The sequence below is a fragment of the Erpetoichthys calabaricus genome, chromosome 10 (assembly GCF_900747795.2).
Source record: "Erpetoichthys calabaricus chromosome 10, fErpCal1.3, whole genome shotgun sequence".
In the NCBI taxonomy this organism is placed as follows: Eukaryota; Metazoa; Chordata; class Cladistia; order Polypteriformes; family Polypteridae; genus Erpetoichthys; species Erpetoichthys calabaricus.
In genome coordinates this window covers 76,526,977-76,542,111 of record NC_041403.2, presented here as the reverse complement: position 1 = coordinate 76,542,111, position 15,135 = coordinate 76,526,977, and positions in this window count along the sequence as shown.

The following is a 15,135-nucleotide window of genomic DNA, read 5'->3' as shown; positions in this document are numbered from 1 at the left end:
GTTGTGGAGTTGATTTGTTGCAGAGTTGCAGACAGTAATATAAACCTGAGTATCATCAGCATAACAGTGAAAAGAAATGTTAAATGTCCTAATAATCGCTCCAATAGGGTGAAGGTATATAGAGAATTAAGTAGGACCCAAAATAGATCCCTGAGGAACACCATATTTAAGAGGAGCAGTAGTTGAAAAAGAGGAATTAAAAGTCACTGAAAAGTGTCTACCAGTTAAATATGACCTGAACCAGTTAAAAGCAGCCCCTTTAAGCCCAACAAGATGTTCAAGCCGCATCAGCAATATTTCATGGTCAATGGTGTCAAAGGCAGCGGACAGGTCAAGGAGGAGAAGGACTGCCGCATCACCTGAGTCAGTAATAAGAGAGATGTCGTTGAACACTTTCAGGAGTGCCGTTTCAACACTATGATAACGCCTAAAGCCAGATTGGTAGATCTCAAATAAATTATTAGAGTTTAGGTGATCGACCAATTGATTATAAATAATTCTTTCTAGAATTTTAGCCAGAAACGGCAGTTGGGAAATTGAACGAAAATTGGCTAAAACTCCAGGATCTAATTCTGCCTTTTTATAGACGGGGATGGACTGCAGCATGTTTAAAAAAATGAGGGCACAACCCCTACTAACCCACTAATAGAATCATTTATAATGGCTAGTAAGGATGGGCCCAACACATCAAAGGCTTCCACTAAGAGACATGGTGGAACAATATCGAGGGGGCTGGAAGCTGGTTTAAGGGTGTCAATAGTTCTTTTTAGCTGTGAAAGTGAGACTAGATCAAAGGATTCTAAGACAATGTCATGATTAACAGTAGGAAGTTTATATTCAGTTTGAACAATGCCACGGTGGATAGTATCAATTTTGCTGACAAAGAATGATAGAAACTGCTCACATGAATGAACAATGCTATTTAATCCCATCGCAGAATGAGGGTGAATGGCCGCATTAATTGAATTAAATAAGACCCTAGGATTCATTGAATGACGGGATACTAAATCGGCAAAGAAGTCTTGTTTCGTTTTCTTAACTTCAGTTTGGAAATTAAAAAGAGAAGTCCTAAAAATCTGTTTAGAGACAATCAGTCCATCCATCCATCCATCCATTTTCCAACCCGCTGAATCCGAACACAGGGTCACGGGGGTCTGCTGGAGCCAATCCCAGCCAACACAGGGCACAAGGCAGGAACCAATCCCGGGCAGGTTATCTTTTTCCAATGCCGTTCAGCAGTTCGACAGGCGGGACGCAGTGATCATGTATTTTTATTTAGCCAGGGAGCAGGTCTTCCCTTATTACTGCATATCTTGGGCGGAGCAATTGAGTCTAAAACCGTTTTACAGAAAAAATAAAATTTTACGACAGAATCATCAATACCTTTATTTTGGTCATACACATAAAGACTAGAGAAAATGGTTTTAAAATCAGATGTAATAGAGGAATTTAAAAAGCACGAGCAGCGTGGGGGACAGCTATTATTCGGGACATCAACAGTAATATTCAGATCCATCATTATAGAAAAGTGATCAGTGAAAGAAACATCACATAAATCAATATTATTCACTGAAATATCACGAGTAAGAACGAGATCAAGGGTGTGACCGAGAGAGTGAGTTGGCGTATTAATATGCTGTATAAAATCAATTGAGTTCAAGTGATAAAAAGTCATTGACCAAAGGTTTCGATTGACAACAAACGTGAATGTTGAAATCACCAACAATAAATACTTTGTCATGAGAGAGGGTGATATCAAGCCAGGAGATCAGAGAATTCAGAAACGAAAGTATCATTAATTACAGGAGGTCTATAAACCACGGCAACTTTCCCAGCAGCTTTCAAAAAATACATGTACTATCCAGGCTGGGGTGACAGGGGTGGTTGTTAACTTGGCTGATATTATAGTTGATGGCCTAGATAGTGCTGTTCATGGCAAGTGTGTGCAAGCAGCCTTTTCAGCTCTTAGCTACCATAACCTTGCACTAAATGTAGGTAAGTGTTTGTTTCCTGAAAATAAAATGGACTTTTTTAGGTTCAGCTTGTCAGCTCAGTGTTTGTTACTCCTTCAGTTAAATGTGGAGACCATTCACCTTCTCCCTGCACTATTTTCATCCTCACCGTTGGCTTCATTTTTTGGAATGATGCGTACTACAACAGCAACTGCTTGACAAAGAGGCAGCCTGGATTTGGTCTCCAGATTGTACAATATGCTTTCGCAAACATGTACATTAGCTTAATACTTCACTGGTCTTATCACATTTTAACTTAGACAATCCAACTATCATAACGTGTGATGCATCTACTTTAGCATCAGGCTCAATTTTGTCATGGAGATGCAATGGAGAAGCCTGTGGCTTTTGCCCCCAGTGCATTGATCCCTGATGAACAGAAGTGTTCAGTGAGGGAGAGAGAGGTGCTTGCATTAGTATGGGCCTGTAAAAAGTGGAATACTTATCTGTACGGCTGTCCATTTACCTTACCAACTGACCACCAGACCCCAACGTCTTTGATGTCCTCTATCGGCTCTGTAGTACTATGTGATAAACTTTTTCACTCATTTGATTCCAACCAGCTCTTACTGGAAATTAAAAGAACTCACAGGTGTCTATATCAGCCCTATCATGCTCGATGAATGATCTGCAAGATAGAAAACAGCCAGGTAGTAGTGAACAGAAAGCACAGTGGCTCAATTGGCTTTAAAGGTTTCTACTTACTGTGAGATATGAGACTCAGAAACCTGTAGTTGATCCAGACCTTCTAAAACTGCTGTCTGAAATTGTGTTTTGTCTATATATATGGTAAGATAAATGAAAAAGTAGATTAGTAATGATTAGCATCAGTATGAAATAAAAATGAAGAGTGCCGTATTCAAAAAACAGTCCAGTATGAAGTATTTCAACTACCACAAACCTGTAACACTTCTAATTCAGTGCTCGTGGGTTTTGGAGTTTCCTGACAAAAGCCAACCATGGAGTGGGTGCCACTTCATTGCAGGGACCATTTTCATATACGCACACACACTGAATCAGCCTGCAATGACCAGTAAACTTTAAATACACAGCCACCTTACTTCCGTGTGTATTATCATATACTGAACACTCAGCATCACACAGACAACTTGTCTTTGTACTGTAGAAAAAAAAAGTTTGGAATCTTCAGAGTCAATCTCATGAAAACTGCAATAACACCCAGACACCATGCAGAAGACACCCGTACAAAATCCAAACAGGATCTAAGCAGAATAAGACAGCATTTCTGCTCACTGTGTCACAGATTTTCCATCACGTTTATTTAACACATGTTGCTTGATCCGCTGCTCTTAGAATATTAATATCCATTTCTATAATTATCTTTCCTATTATTAGAGTTTATTCCTTAAGGATGATCTCTAATATCAAAGGGTCATGCTGTCATGAGGATGTTACTATTATAAAAATACCTGATGATATTAAGTATACTGGCAAATCCATATTATAATTTGTTAAAGTGAAGAGGTGTTGAAATTGGACATGAATAATAAAATACATATCTCTCACTCCAAAATTTGGTTCTGTAATTTTTTTACTTAATTAAAATAATTTGTTAATGCACTTCTCACACATCACCACTAAACTTCTTGCCACATTATCTTCCATCCCGCAGGATGATAAAGCATAGGAAATAAGCAGCTTTGATTTCTTGCAACTTACAGTATATTGTGAATTCTTTGTGATGATGTTCACTGGTTTAATTTGTTCTGTGGAAAAATAGATGTGTAAAAGATAAAGCTGATTAAGTGCATAGACTTAATGTTTGAGCCATTGATGTTTCACGAAAGCCAAGCTGGCCATCAGGTATTTTTGTCAGCTGTACCTCTGGCTCCTCCTTTTGCACGCTGCCAGTTGTGACCCCGCCCATCTCATTGTGTAACTTGGCAACATTTATTACAACCTAATGGGAGTGCTGGGGTAATAAAAAAAAAAGCACACCATTAGGTTGGGTTCTATAATTGTGTTCTTTATTTTCTCTTTAGTTGGACTGTTTGTCTTAAAAGGGTTCATACTGATGCCTTTCTGTATGTTTAGACCCCTGCCTGTTCATATTATATAGTTGTATTCTCGGATAACTGTAGCATGTGGAAACAATTATCAGTAACCATTATGCTGATATGCTTTGTACTTTACATTATTTTACAAATGTATGTGGCCTATTTTTTCAATACAAAATTTAATTAAGTTAAAAATATAAATGCACATATGTCATTTTTGTCTGAATTTGCATCAATATATTTTAGATCACAATAAAAATAAGAATTTTACTTGAAGTTATGCACTTTATGAAACCATGAGCATGATGTAAGCTGAAACTGCAGGATAGGAGAACAGGTAAGGACAAGGTCAGTTATGAAACACAATCCTGGTTGGAAATTTCCAGCATGAATCTGAAATAGCAATTGAAGTGAAAATTGTATGATTTGACTGTTTGTAACCAATGGAAGAGAGGAGCAAGAAAAAAATATTGCTGAAACAACACACAATATTAGGTAGCCTGTTGACTTTATATATGAGACCCTCAATAATGTTACATGTTTTATCATGTTATTAGATTATTTTTGATAAGCACCTAACAGGAAAGGTACAAACTAAACTCTTAGGTTCTTTTTTAAATTTAGTTAAATTCAATTCAGTTTATTTATGAATAGCACATCTCACTCAGTGTAGGCACTCAGGTACAATGCAAATACAAACTTTACTAATTACATAATGAGTACATAAAGACACAAAGTGGTTTGAAACTGATTAACATAAATGGAGCTCAGCACTATATGTCAATTAATTAGTTCTTGAATTATACCCAGTTGGAAAACTAAAACACCAGTCTGTAGCATCCCTGGGGAAAATAGAATTCTGGAGGGTCTGTGGTCAATTATAGCAGAGAAAATTAAAGAAAACGTCAGACATAATCAGAGTACTGGAGACCTCAGCCATCTGGCCACCTAGCCCCTCCTGGCATTCTACAATAGAGTCAATGCAATCCATGCCATCCAATCTGGCAAAGGAATCTTTCCATCTGTTGATTCCAGTGCTCCCGATGTCTCAGGTGTCTTTTCCAAGGGCAGGAAAACATCATGGTAGTAAGTGCCACAGCAGCGAGAGAAACAGAATAGAGCAGGGTTAGTAACAGTTCATAATTATTGTCTTATATTTTTTATACAACTGGGTAACAAACAAAGTTGCAACAGGCACAGCTAATCAGCAGCTCTAATCATGGTAAGTTTGACTAAAGTAGTGAGTCATCAGCTTGGATTTAAAAGCTGAAACTGAAGGGGCATCACTTATATAAGTTCACTGTGCAGCTTTGGTGCCTTGTAGCCAAAGGTTCACCCTCCTATTGTTATTTTGTTAATCCTTGGAAACTTCAGTAGACCAGCATTTTGAGATCTTAATGCACTGAGGATTTTGAAATCAGCTCAAAGCTTAACTGGAAGTCAGTGTGAAGTACTTGAAAAATGGAGTTATGTGGTTATACTTTCTAGTTCTTGTAATAATTCTAACTGCTGCATTTTGAATTAACTTAACACCATAAAGATTGGTTTGAACAGCAGGTGAAAACATATTGCAGCAGTCAATCTTTCTAGAAATAAATGTATGAAATCATTTTTCTATATCCTTTGTATTTAGAAAACATTAACTTTCCAACATTTTTAACATGGAAAAAGCATGGGGGATAGGAAAATGGTATACAAGCTATACAAAGGTTATCTGTAACCTCTCACCTGTCTCACTGTAGGTGTTGCACCTTGCTAATCAATCTTAGGGACCTCTATGGCAGTAGTGAAAATCAGAAAGATATGATGAGTTAACCTTTCACTTAAAAATTATATTAATGAACATCAAAACCAATAGCAGCAAATATAAGCAATACAAAGAATTATACAACCAAGGTGGGGTCATGCGGCCTTCATTCAGCCAACAGATTACAATTTCCAGCTGGCTTCATTTCTTCAGTTGTTAATTATATATCCTTAATCAAAAAGGATTTCTTGCAGAAGAAAGAGCTCTATTCCAAGTGTTTAGTGTCTAAGGGGGAGCTCAATTTCAGTGTTCTTTTCAGTTTTTACACAGCAGTAGAGCTAAAGCATGGCTCTTGGACAGTGTCCAATTTTTTACAGGACATCAAATGAGCTTTGCTCTTTGCAAAAGTGTCAGAGAAGCAGCAACTGAGAGAAAACTTCAAGAAAGTGTTCATAGCAGCAATGTAGGCAGAACTCTTTTCTATTAAGCATTTTCTATTTAAAATAAAAAACAGCTTCACCACCTTCCTTTCTTTCCAAGAGTGAACACACAGTTGAAGCACCTGGCTTGCATTTTTTCATCTTCATTAATGGAGTGCACCATGCCAATTTCTCAAAACACAGAAAATATTATTGAATCATTATTGTTTTGTTGTTACTTATTATTTCATATTATTACTTTATCTTGATTATGCTTCTTTTCTTGTAACTTTGTCTTTGTCATCTTGTAAAGCACTTTGAGCTACAGTGTTGTAAGAAAATATGCTATATAAATGAAAGTTGTTGTTATTTTTACATGTAAGCTGAAGGTAATTTTCCCATGGGAATCAATAAGTTGTACTTTCTAACTAAGCAAAAAGTTTTAAATCCTGCTTTGCCTTTCAGCTTTCCCAGAATACACTGCACTTCTGTTCAGCATGACAAGATGCCAGTTAAGGCCCAGCACCTGAGATCTGTTAGCCGGAAATGTTAAAGTATCCCCTGTAAGTGTAGATACTGTAAAGTATAAATGAAAGACGTGAATTATTGCTACAAATAAGTTGAAAATGACTCATTTAATAAATTTAGACCAAATTATGCTATAAAATCTAGAGACATATTTTACCCTGCACATTATGAAATCTACCAAGGTCACAATGAAAACGACAGGGATAGCTCAACTTTCCAGCTGTAAGTTTTTGTGAAAGTTAATGTGGCTCTCTTCTTGTGTCTAAGATGCCAATAAAATACCAGGTGCAACATCTGGTGCATTGTGTCGATGGTGGTACTGACTCTCCCTTTTGAATTGTTACATATTTCTATAAAAATGATAAAAAAGCAAAAAAAAAGAAATACTACTGGCTTCCCAGACAGATTAGTGCTATTTTTCGTTTTTTTTTTTTTTTTTTTTTAATATTTAGCGTCTAAAATGATACTTCTCTAGGACATTGTCAGTTTTATCAGCTATGCAAAATCCAAGATTTGCTTCTACCATGATCCATCCATATTAGTGATGTTCAAATCAGCCTCACTTTCTGATTCGTATTCACCTATACAGCACACATTGACTTAAGGAAATATTTCTGTGATAATGCCTGCATAGATAAGTAATTTGCTTACACATTTTAAAAATGCTAATTTACTATAACTTTTCTCTTTTTAATTAATGTTCTCTATAATGTTCCAGTACTAATCTGTCTTTATATCTCTCAATTATATAAAAGTATCCTGCGATGAGACAAGACTTTTTTGAAGAGATTTTTTCAAGTCCCATGAGACTTTGGCCATGAGATTTTTTCAAGTCACACCGTTCTATCAGCCATATTCAACCATGCACATGGTACTCTCACCTCTCATTTATGTGAATGCTTTTGTCAGACACAGTTCCTGCTCTCTCAGCTCTTATAAATTTTAACGTTTTCATCACTTTAAGTTCCCAATTAAAGAAGACGTATTATGTCCAAATCTTATTGAAGAATTTCATCACGAAGGGTTATCAACAAAAAAAAATTAGTAGATGGGCAATCTTAGCACTGAGAAACAATTAAGTCAAATGAATTAATGCCAAAAATGGGGCAAATTGTTTAAATGCGTATCAATAGACTATGCTGAAACAGTTGTTGGTAATCATGCGGAACATGAAAGCATCGACTTACAATATCCCAAAGAATATCAACAACCGTTAACACCGTCCGGTCTTCCACCACACAAATTACAGTAGAAAGAGGGATGTATGCAAGAAAGGTAATATAGTACATCTTCAGGGGATAACATTAGACAACAAAGGAGATCTTGATATGCCATCGTATTAAAACTTTTACAGTTTCCCATTAGAATAGCTTTTGCAAAGACAATTAACAAATCTCAGAGCCAAACATTCAAAAAAGTAATTTTATTTAATAGAGAGAAAGAAACGAAATTCAATCATGGGCAGTTATACATTGCATTGTCCCAATGAAAGTCCAAACACAGAATCAAAATTCAATGCGATATTGACGAAAATTTAATTTAAAAAGTTGTTTTTACTGAAGTTTTACAGTAAAAGTGTAAGTTTAAAAAGTATTTGCGTGTTAATTTCAAAGCCAAACAGAACAAAACTGTATTACTCAACGAATAACTCTAACGCAACATGAAACATAATTTACTTTCAAATTATTACATTTTACTGTTTTTTAATATGGTTAATTACTCACTGTAATGTAAAATAGTTCTATTATGCATATGTAACAACAGCCATGAAAGTAAAAATCTGTTTAAATTTGACATCCGCATCCCCATACACGAGCGGCAGAACCACAAAGAGGCCAGCCCATAGCACAGGCACGGGGGTTGGCAAGCGAAGCGAGCTGGGGGCAAAGCCCCCTAGTAGAAACTAACAATCCACATCTCAGCCAAGAGAAGGGCTCAATCCAATGATGGCATACTCACTCACACATGTACCACTTAGATTTGTTATTTGACCAAACTATACAGCAATAAGGGTCAAAATGAAACTGATCAAACCAGCATTCAAATCTACTTTACTAATGTGGTGAAGCAAAAAAGATAACCACTTGTGCTACTACCAAGAAAGGTAGAAATGTCCAACTTTTCTGAAAATGAGAAAAGTACATGTGCTCAATTCAGAAACCCAAATAATGATTAAGACAAAAACATTTCAGTGAGGAGAAAATGGCCTCTGCAAGGATAAGAAATGTAAGAAATAATTAAAAATGAAGTATTTCTCAAAAATGAGAAAAATTTTCTCAACTGCAGTCACAAATGCAAAAAAAAAAAAAAATAAGTAAAAGTTATTTTGTTGATTTTTTGGCTTGGGACTCTGTTATTCCTACTACATATTAAAAGTGTGTAAGTTAGGTTATTGGCAACTCGAGAATGACCACTACGACTGTGACTGTGAGTGCTAATGGAAGTGTGCTCAGTAAGGGACCTTGAACTGGATTAAGTTAGTTTTAGGGCACATATCAGACTGACAGACCCACATACATAAATGCAGTGCAGCTCCTCAACACCGAGCTACTCAAATTAAAAGTCAAGTCTCAGGAGAAATCAGAAGGAACCAACGTCAAAGGATGAATTACATGAAAAGTAAAAGTCATTTATTAGTAAGTTTGTATAGGAGTAGTTGAAAAACATGTAGATGATAATACAGAGAGAAGTCAAAATAATCAGGTTAAAGTTTCTAAAATCAGAAGAGAAAAGCAGAGTCCAAAAACATGCATAATAGGTCAAAGCTCTGAACACTAAGAACTCAAAGGCATAAATGGAACTCAAAATGGCAGCTTTTGAAAAGACACGTGGTAGATGGTGTTAGAGCAACGTCACCATCTGCATCTCCCTGCTCCTCCCATCAAGTGACTTCTACATAAGTACTGTCGCATATCAACAGGCACATACAGTATAGAAGGGTCCAGGCAAAAGGAAGGGCTAGGAAGAAATCCCCACCAATTAATAACACAAGCTAATTAGAAAATACATGGACAATTGAAAAAAAATTGCTCAAAAGTCAAAAACAGTTTACTATATAGTAAAATTATTAAGAAAAAATTGTAAAAAGTATGAATGACAAACCCAAAAAGAACATAAAAATTGAAATATATTGTCAAAATTATGGGGAATTTAAATAAAAGTCAAAATAGTGAATACAATCAGCAAAGCCAAAATTTATGAAAGATTTAGTTGAGATTTTCTGACAGTGCTGTTTCCATGAGATTGTCTCTCCAGACAGTAATACGTGAAATAATAGAATCAGCCCTGATTGGAATAGCAATTCTCTGAGCACACTCGTACCTTCAGCCAGACACATGCTGATGTGAATTACTAAAGCTTTTGTTTTTATGTTTACTTATGTAGGATGCTGATTTGCAGTTGTCCCAAGCATTCCATTTTAAGCGCACATCTACACTCCCCACAACATCCCAGCACAGCAGAAACTCTTTGGCTTTCTCATTGTTGCTGTCTAAGAGGCAAAATGTTTACATTCCTTTTTTCATTTTTAAATATTATTCATTTTAATTTTTGCTTTTCAAAATATTTTATTAGAATGTGATTAAATAATTTTTATTGTGCTTCTTCTTCCATTGGCATCATCAGTTTGTGGATTTCTGGTTATGTGTCAGACTGTTATGAAGCTGCGTAGTTATTAAACACATAATGCACAATACACACGCTATATAAGATGGCCATTTGCAATGGAGAGCATCTGAACTGTAAACATAATAACAGAAGACTAAAAAAATGACTACAAAAAAACAAATTGCTTGAAAAAGATCTTAGCTCTGGCCTTGTTTCTGATTTTGGGTTAATGTTTTGGTCCTAGCTGTGTTTGATAGTTCTGCACTCTAGGCCTTTTAAGTGTGAATGCCTCTGCTCATCAACTTACTACCAAACATAATCAAAGTCTGAACCATTTAAAAAGGAGAGCCCCTTTGATCTGAAGTCAAGCAGCTTCTAAATTATTTAAAAAATCTCTAGCAATATTTTAATATATTAGCTGCTCAATAAGCAGCACCCTTTGATCATTAACGTCAGATCACTACCAACTAATATTGAATTTGCTTACAAAAAGCTTTGGTAATAATAAGACCAAAATTACTTTGACTAAGTCATTATCAAAAAGAAAACCACTGGAACGGGCATCAGCTGTTTAATCCTCGAATTCTTCTTCATATAATTCTGTGCATTATTTGATACATCAGTCTGTGTGATAATCACTTGACTACTGGTACAATTACTTTTTATTATTATTCAATAGATTATTATATTCCATTTTTTTTGCAACATTTTGATGATGTCATCACAGCATCACTTTGTGATATCTGCAAGGCGACATACTGTATTATGTCATAGCTCAGTCTATTTAAGATTCTGGTGTGCTGCTTTGAGGAATCCAAAGTTTGGATTAAAACACAAACACTGGTGATGAAGAGTTGCAATTATGAAAGTTAGAGTAAGTTGGTTTTTGTTAGGACCTCTTGTCTTCTTATTCAGCTATGCTTCCTGTCTCTCATTTTGTTGTTTTTTTTTTTTTTTAACTTTTTGTTATGATCAATACCTGCACAATTGACAATTCTTTTGTTTAAACCCTTACTTGTACCATCATCTCCTGGTCTTATGCCACAAAGTCTCCTCCCAAGTATTAACCTAAGCATGGAATGGTCACATCAGTCAGAAGCTCCAAGTAAATTAACAAAACTAAAACAGGGCAAAAAAGAATTACATTGTAACATTACAGAACTGGTAGAGAAGGCTCAAGATAAATTAATGGAGGGGCTTCTGTTCGTCTTTGAAAGTGTTAGGAGTCAGTTTCTATAATGGGGGTCATAATTCTCAGACTTCAGGGCACCCAGGTATTGTTTGCATCCAAGAACTTTTCCAACAGTACTTTTGGTGGCCATCACTAGAATATAATCTTGAAAATTATGTAAACCTTTGCTGTCACTCCAAATCATTCAATGGTCATCCACAACAGATACCACCTTTTGATTATGCTTGGGAAGAGATCTCAAGGGATGTTTTTTTACAGATTTATAATTTTTTTTTTTTTTTTTGTTCTTTATTTCACCTTACACAATTTCTTGTATTAGGAATTTGTTAGTTTTCACATACCCCTTGGGGTCAGAGCGTAGGGTCAGCCATTGTACAGCACCCCTGGAGCAAGTACAGGTTAAGGGTCTTGCTCAAGGGCCCAGCAGAGTAGGATCTCTTTTGGCATTGACGGGGATTCGAACCGGCAACCTTCTGGATATCAGCACAGATCCTTAGCCTCAGAGTCACCACTCTGCCCTAATATCACAGGGACTTAACACGCTTCGTAACAGTTAAAGGAAGCCAATGGCAAGGACCCAGTTCAGGAGTGGGGGCCCGATGTGTAGAGTCTGCCATTTTCGCCATTGCAGTGGAAGGATTTTCAGGATCGGATGACGTTATCTCCCATCCGTCCGTCGACTTCCTTCATCTGTTATGCAGTTAAGCCGTCATTAAACAAAGCTAAGTTGTTTCTCCTATGTGATTTCATATTGCCGTATCACTAAGGGAGGGGTATTGCCTTTTTATATTATATCTATATAGTTTTTGCGTTATGTAACATGCTGCAATTACAAAAGAACTCATTCCAAGGGAGCCAACGCCCCCTGCTGGATCCAACAGTACAGTAATAAGTACAACACCAAAAAAAGTAAAACAATATGAAATCACTGTACTGTATCCTGTACTGTACTGCAACAGTAACATACAGACTCTTTGTGCCTGCTGGTGTAGTTGCAGCAACGGCTTCATGGATTTTCTTCTCTTTATTTCTTGATATACCTTACTGATATTTCATTCAAGGAATACTTCACTCAAAAATGATATTTTTTTAAACATTCCTTACCCCATGTAGTTTGTACTGGTGGCCCAGAAAATATTTTAATCCCATGTTTTGTATAGAAAGTACATCTTGAATATTCAAATACAATGATGCCCGGCAGTGACGTATTGTAGACAATGGCAAACAAAATAAAAAACGGCCATGGAAAAAAGAAAAAAGATTTTCAAGTAACTCGTGTTGCATAATCCACAGGTCGGATATCCATATGTATGGTCAAAACATACCAAATGTGTGTATTTTTCACTAAAATATAAGTAACAGCTACTTCCTGGAAAGTCAGTGTCCATAGTAAACAGAAAATATGTCATTCCCACACTACTGTGTGTTTGACTTAAATTTCTGCCTCTCCCCCTCATTGATTGATCGAGAGCCCTGTCTTTAATGCAGACTTACAGTAATATGGGAATGACATCTATCCTACTGCTTGCAAAACTCGCAAAATAATTATGATTTAATTATTGATGATAAAGACGTGAATGGGCAGATCTGCAAATCGAAAATCTGCAAATCGCAAGGGCTGACTGTAGCTTGCTACCATTTATACCTCTCTGTGTTCATCATGAAGTATTAATTTTTGATTAAATATTTGGAAAGAAATGTTAGAGAAAAAAATAAAAGAATGAGAATTACTAACTGCACTTATTCATAGTCATTTGGGGGATATTCCTGGAAAAGAAAAACCTGCAATATAAAAATGACACAAATAATAATATTAAGTTAAAGAAGCTCTGTTATCGACAAAGATTTTCTACTAATTAAATATAAAAGTGATATTAATAATAAAATTAAATTAAAAATGTTCTGCAAAGACTTGCTTCTAATTGAACATCTGGGGTAAAACAAAAACCACCAACCACTATGACCCTCTTGGACCTAATTTGAGCTGCCCACTCTTGATCAGTTTTCCCATTAGTGCCTGAATGCTGCTTTCATATGGCAATTTTCAAATTCTATTGAAAGGGGTGAGTTTATAATAGGACCAAGGATGGCAGCTCAGCCTCCTATTGCAGGCTTCTTTGACATCACACACTGTGCACATACTGTGAAAAGCCTGTCTTTGTAATGATTGTTTTTTGACTTGAAAAGCCTGCGTCTTTTGCTCCATCATTATTGACTCATCTCTTTACTAGACTTCTACAATCAATGCATTATTCATCACTGACAATACAATACCACCGTATAGCTTGAAAAACAGGGGAAAATGTTATTATTAGTAGAGCTAATTACATTCCTTTCTGTTTAGTGAACTTTCACTGTGACATTTTTAATTTTGTTGTTGAGAGCAGTGACTCTTTTGTTTATTATAAATCTGCTTGTGAAAAGGCGCCTTTTTGTTTATGTAGACTTCTGCTCATCTAAAACATTTTGAAGCCTCCTCTAATAATCAGACTCATTCTTGTTAATGTGGCTGGTTAATTCACACTGGGTAGATTAAATGAAGATTCACTACATTATTATTAAATTAAGTGAGGTTATCAACTCATATATTGTGGATCAATCTTAGTGGGGTTAACTAGAAACACTAATTGTCACTCCTGTCATTGCCTCATTACCAATTAGACACAAGCCTGCCTCTGCTAGTAACTTGTAAGATGTTATATAAGATGATAGCACCTTTCAGGTAAAGTGTCCATAAAGGACAAAAGGTCAGAGCCTTTGTTGGCATGCAGTTGGTAAAGGTTTATTTATGATTGGATAGAAAGGTCATCCTGGTGACCACTGACCACTGACCAAGTTTGTAAACAATAAAGGTCACTAAAGATGACCTGGGGCTCCAACTGGGAGATTCCAGTTTTATGCAGAAAATTATTTCAAATACAAATATATTTTTGGTGTTTTGTCACTGTCTAGTGGAGCCTGGGAGAATGACAGGAGTGTCTGGTCAGTGCATGCTGTGTGGGTCCAATGACACCTCCTGCTACTGGTTCATCCCTTTTATTCTTGCTGACTGGAAGCATAGCACTTGAAAGTGAAGTGACATCAGGTGTTCTCCAGGCTCTGCCCCTCCATTCTAAAGAGGGAAACAGAGATTGCATAAACAAACGTTCCACTTCTGTCTTGCACCTGATACTGTGTGGACAGACTCTGGTCCTTTGAGAATGGCGGGTCTGAGAATTTTACATACAGTGCCTATTAAAAGTGTTCTCCCTCTTGGACATTTTCACATTTAATTATTATACAGCATTGAACCACAGTGAATTTAATTTGACTTTGTTGACACTAATTAATAGGAAAAAAAAGCTCTTTAATGTCAAAGAAAATCATCTCCACAAAGTGGTCTAAAGTAATTTGAAGTTATCTTTAAGGTTATGTTACTTGTAGTCTATATGTTGTGCCTGGGGAGGCGGGGCCATCTGACACAGCAGCTGAGAAATTACCCTCACTGCTACTTATGATCAAGCAGCAGATGAAATGATTGTTTTGGTTGCTTCTGTTTATGGTTCCTGTTGTATTTATTTTTGGATTTATCTTTTAGGCAAACATATTTTGTTCTTTAACTTCTGTCTTTATT